This window comes from Rhinolophus sinicus, linkage group LG14 (genome assembly GCF_036562045.2).
Source record: "Rhinolophus sinicus isolate RSC01 linkage group LG14, ASM3656204v1, whole genome shotgun sequence".
In the NCBI taxonomy this organism is placed as follows: Eukaryota; Metazoa; Chordata; class Mammalia; order Chiroptera; family Rhinolophidae; genus Rhinolophus; species Rhinolophus sinicus.
Genome location: NC_133763.1, coordinates 12,685,131 through 12,691,426, shown reverse-complemented (window position 1 = coordinate 12,691,426; position 6,296 = coordinate 12,685,131).

Below are 6,296 nucleotides of genomic sequence, written 5' to 3'. Positions count from 1 at the left end.
ACTCTCACTTCTGAATGTATTCTTAGGGGAGCCTAAGTCACATGGCTGTATTCTGCAAAAGATATCGGGGAACCACATTTTCTGGATTCTATCTTGAGAAGACGGGATTCTTAAGGCTTCATATTCCCTAGACATGGGAAAGCCATTCTAAGGTGACAGCTACACAGAAATCAAATGTGCGGAACAGATTTTAATGTTTATAAAACTGGGGTCCAAATGGTTCATTCTCAAGTAAGGATGTATATAAAAGAATACGGCCCAGTAATTTCAAGGTCTTTGTTGAACATCACAAAAGCAGTATATAAATCTTCAGCAATGATTCTTACATTTCCTTCTTTACTCTCCTGTTTACCGCCCATGCTTCCTGTCCCCAAAGTCCCTGGAAAAGTTTGCATTCCTTGTCTCAAGGTCCTCTTACTCCCTTTCTGTTCCCCACGCAAACGTCTAAGAACTGGTCTCATAAGGAAGAGGGAGGCAAGGAAAAAGGTTAAGACAGGCTAAAGTAGGATTCCTTAAGGGAAAGACTGGTGCACTAAAACTTCATATCCAGTCATAGGAGGAACACTTTTAGTAGTGATATTTGAGAACCACTTGGCATAATTAACTGGTTCTAAGCAAATAGCAGATTGCACATGCTATAAGATCTGTGGTTGAAATGTTGATTGTGATTCAAAGTGTTTTCTATATGAAAACAGCTTGGCTGAAGAGAATAAATAAAAAGGAACAGACTCTCAAGTATTGTAAAGGAAAGATCAAGGCTCGTGTTCGTATTTATGGTCTAAAAAGAACATGAATTAGATTTCAAGTTCCCAGTACAGAATTGATTCTTTGGGGGTAAATTCTATTCAGAATTACTATTATTGTCACAAATAATTAGTTGGTTTTTGGACACTCCTGGTTAGCTCAGTGCCACCTCTTTAGGATATCCTCATGTATCTCCCATGATAGTTTGTGACAGGTGCAGTGACACTTCAAATATTTTTTTATAAAATTCTGTTGACCCTGGCACAAAGCCATTAAACTGTCTATTCACGTTTGCTGCTCTACCAAATGAAAACCTTGCACGATATTTCAGACCAGTGTTCCTGGAGATATACAGCTGGATTTAAAGACCTTTAGTGGCACTTTCTGCTTAGCTGATATCAGATGGTCTCCCTCCAAATATTGACTACAGCTTTAAATTCCTGAAGAATGCTACCTAGGATAGCAGGGATCATACTTTGGTCAAAAAGTATAACTATAAGAGAAATTTAATAACTGAACCTAACACCAGTCATTTGGTTGTTGCAAATTTTTTTCTTCCAGAGCATGCACACTGGGCTGCTGGTTCAATTTCATGGAAGAGCTGAGTATTCCTGTTACCTTTTCATTTTTCCCAACTGGGGCAGCATTTACTCTTGAGTCAGTCTAAAACCTAGAACACACTATTTCAGTGTTATGCAGGAAGCTATCATTTTTATTTAACTCATAATTTATAAGGCAAATAACACTCCAGAGTCCATATACTATGAAGTCTTGAATTACCATTTGATGTGCTTCCCTCACCTAGCCTAGGCCAGTGGACCAAGGATGGATGCCCTAGGCAGGCAGAAACTCCCACAGGACATCCACTGGGGAAAAAACAAGTAGTCCTAAAAATCACAACTGCAGAAATGGGGTGGCAGGATTGTTGGCACATTGGATATAAGGAGTTAGTGTCTGCTTTAGAAGGTCTTCACGTTGCCTTTATTTCATGTGCATTATTCAGATGTCTTAGTGATTCTCAGTGCCCTTTGTTTTGTGAAATATCTTAGGTATTCAGTGTAGCTGTTTTCAAGTTTATTATGCAATATTCTGATTCATGAAAATATTCCATTAAATGCAATCGTTCATGTAATTACTTTGCTTAATCTACAGCATACTTTAATTAACATTGCCCAGAGTTCTGATTTAATCAATTAGATTTGATCTGGTATAACTTATCTATAAACACTTTTCATGATGCAGCAGACCAAAATAATTATCGAGAGCTAAGGTAATATATGACACTACCTAAAACTAACAAATTTCCCATGTTAAGAAATCAAAATTTGAACTATAATTTTACTGTTTATAAAGTAGGTCCTTCTATTTCCATTAATAGGCTATTAAAAACAATCTCATTGGGAGTGTTCGAACTTAAAAAATATGTTTTATTTGGCATCTATTCCCCTTAGTTAGCCTCGACAACTAAAGATTAAACTCAAGCAAGACTCACCACTTTTTGGTTTGGTAATAGACTCATTACTATCAATATCTCAATGATATTTGTTCCCCGTTGTGGGTTGAGTTTTGTCCCCTTTCCCAAAAGGTATGTTGAAGCTGTAACTCCCCAGTACTTCAAAATGTGACTTTATTTGGAGTTAAGATCACTGCAGATGTAATTAGTTAAGATGAGGTCATACTGAAGTAGGATGGGCTCCTACTCCAATATGGCTGGTGTCCTTATAAGAAGACAGCCATGTGACAACACAGAGACACTCAGGGAGCAGGCTGTGTGAGACGAAGGCAGAGTTTGATGTTATGTACCTGCAACACTAAAGATTGCTGGTAACCAAACAGAAACTAGGGAGAGGCAAGAAAGGATTTCCCTACAGGTGTCAGAGGGGGCGTGGCCCTGCTGACACCTCGATTTTGGAATTTTAACCTCTTCCGTGTTTCCCCGAAAATAAGAACGAGCTGGACAATCAGCTCTAATGCTTCCTTCGGAGGAAAAATTAATATAAGATCCGGTCTTATTTTACTATAAGACTGGGTCGTATATAATATAATATATGACTGGGTCTTATATTAATTTTTGCTCCAAAAGACACATTAGAGCTGATTGTCCAGTTAGGTCTTATTTTCAGGGAAACATGGTAGAACTGTAACACACATTTCTGTTGTTTTAAGCCACCTAATTTGTGGTACTTTGTTATGGTAGCCCTAGGAAACTAAAACACGCAAACTAAGTTGAGAGTTACAACTCAACATAACCAGAATGTATAAAATTACTTTTTATATTGTGTGTGTGTGTGTGTGTGTGTGTGTGTGTGTGTGTGTGTGGCAGTGTGGCATGGGGTAGTGTGAGTATCTTGCTAAACTAATTTTTTTTCTAATTTTTATTGGGGAATACTGGGGAACAATGTGTTTTTCCAGGACCCATCAGCTCCATATCAAGTTGTTTTCAATCTAGTTGTGTGTGTGTGTGGGGGGGGAGGGGGGTGCACAGCCCACTGGCTCATGTGGGAATCGAACTGGCAGCCTTGGTGTTACAAGCATTGCACTCTAACCACTGAGGAAACCGGCCGCCCTGCTAAACTAAGTTTTTAAATGCATGTGCTGTTTTTAGTTGGGTGTTAATTTTTATGTTCCTAAGCAAGTGTTGACATAAATATAACACTTTTTGTTCCTAGCACCCCTCCTCACACATAACACGTAGCAGAGTACCTTGAACGTAAATCACCCAACAGTACATTTTGTGGCTTAGTTGAAAAAGATTAAAAGACAATTGCCTATAAATATTAAAATACCCACTTCTACAACTTGAGCCATAAAATATATACAGTGCTACTGAAATGTGAGAGTAATCATTGAAGAGAATTTACATGAGGTTCATCAAAGCAAATTTTATCGTGAATCTGTATGTGGATAATAAAGAAACAATATGCCCAGCTAGTTTGTGGATTATTCAGATTATATATTCTCTGTTGCCCTCATTTTGACTTTGAAAAATGTACTCATAGCACCTACACTATATGAAGGGCAAGGAAAAAATACAATAGCAGAATTTAAGTGATTAGTGTTAATTTGCTAACAGATCTTATTACAAAGGGTGTGGAATAGATTGGAAATGAAAAATGTAAAAAATGAATTTTGGGGTTTATCCATACATCCTTTTTCCTAGAGTAGATTATTGTTTGGTTGTTATAGGGTGATAATGTTTGATGGAAAGGCATCAATAGACACCAGCAAAGGATCTGGACACAGGCGTCTAACAGAATAGGGACTCTGCAGCTTGCTCCAATCAAAGGGAAAAAAAGTTCCAGGCATCAGGGTCCGTGAAGGCCACCATTCGATGACACCATTCGATTGTGTGCACCTTTGTTAGGTCCTTTGAGAAGCAGTATCTTCCCATTCTTGGGGGTCTTCATGAGCCCCTGGCTCTCTGTTTGTTCTGGATACTTTGGCTTTCACCTGTTCTGTAGGTAGAAATAACTAGTATAAAACAACCCCTCCCCCCACCTGAGATCCATTCCTGCAAATATATACCTGGGACTTCAAGATAAAAAGATAAAATAGATTCGTAGAACATAGAGAAAACTAATATTTCCTGATTGTCTACTATAATCTAGGTTCTGTGCTTGGCATTCCATGTATAATCCCATTTAATACTTCTTTTAAATTTAATTTTGATTTTTTTTATTGAAACAATGTGCATTTTATAAACTCCAAAAAGACTGCATGGTGGGCAGTTGGGCGTTCTTTTAAAGAAATAATCTTCCTTTACGAAGAATATACTCTTTATATGATATTTTTCATAATAAAAACAAAACAAAAACCAGTCTAAGTATTATGACAAGGCTTGTCTTAAAAAACAGCAGGCCTCTGCTCCTTCCTTCCACTTTCCTCTCATTAATTCAATAATTCATAACCTTTTAAATTATTTCTTCTAGTGTTTACTTTTTTGTTTTTAAATTAAATGAAATACTGCTATTTCTTGATTTTTTTTTTTCAGGTTTAGATGCTATCTATTGACTTCCTAGTGCAATAGATGAGGATTTAGCTTTCCTATGCCCCCTTCTCACATATTTACCTCTTCCTAGCCTTTCAATATATTTATACCACAGTTTTGGGTTAAATTAATATTTAGCGCTAATATTGTTTAACTATATAAATATTATTTATAGCTAAGTCACATAGTATACTATGATTATATTTCTTCTCTTGTATTACTCTATATTTTCACCAGCGTTAGCAATTACATTTTTTGTTGGTTCGTTTGTTTGCTTGGTTTCTGTGCTTTTACTGCTAATTCACCCCCAAACTTTCTGATGGAAGTAAAAATTGCCTCTGAACATATTTAAGTGTTCTGTTTCATAGTCATCTAGTAGAATTTCATTTGAAGTCTTCAGTTCTCCTGCTATTCCAAGTTAGTTCTCTCAAACTTGCATACAGCTCTTACTGGGACTCTTCCCTTCGCTATTATTTTGAGATTTTTGCCCCCAGGCCTTTCTTCTATGTTGGATTTCATATTTTCTGGGATCCTATACCTTTCTCTTGGTTTACTCCCTCATTTTGGTGGAGCATATCTGTCACAAGTTTCCTGAGGAAGATAAATTAGGACCTAAATTTTATGAAAATGTCTATATCCTATCCTGACAGTTCATTGATCATTTTGCTGAGTGTAGATTTTTAGGATAGACGTTTTTCTCAAAACTTGGAGGGCGTTTCTCCATTGTCTTCAGGCTTCAGTGGTGCTGTTGAGAAATTTCACGCTGCTCTAGTCCACACCCCTTTGTCATCATTTTTTTTGTTTGTTTTCTTCTGGAAATTTTTAGGCTCACCTCTTTATCCTGGTGTTCATGATACATCAGGGAAGTCCTCTGAGAGGATTTGCATTTGCTTGTACCAAATACATGGAGGGTATAACCAATCTCGGATTACTCTGAATTAAATTCTTGGCTAGAATTTTATCAGACCATTTAGGTACTGGATTCCCCCGCTTTCTGAAAGTAGAGCGTTCCTATGAAACCTTTCATAAGCCAACATGGTGTAAAGCAAAGAAGCAGTCCCCTGAGGACATATCTTGCTAATGGATGTATAAAATACATCAAGATAAAGCACAGATGCTCACAGACACGGTTCAGAGCTCTGGTGGCTTGATGCTGAGTGTGGTTCCTGGGGAAGGAGCTTGGCGGGGCCACGCTTGCTGCTCGGGTTGGGCTCTGACTCTATAACTGCTCACTGCTGAACAAACACTGAATGCTATTTTGCTTTTCTTTTTTTTTTTTTTTTAATTTTTAAATTTTTGTAAAAGAGGAAATCCTCTTTAGATTTCTTTCTGTTAGCGAAAACAGGTACTAGTATAGGTGTTTGATAAAAGCAAAATGGCATAAAGTGAACTTGCAATAAGTAGTCTGAATTTGGGCTGCAAACCTAGGTGAGGGTTGACTTGTTTCCAAATTCCCGGTGGCAACTTCTCCCTTTTTCACTCTTGCCCAAATTTGAAACAGTCCATTTTCCTTGTGGTCCACTGGAGGTATATGGGGGTTATTTGTAATTTACCCTTGGGAATC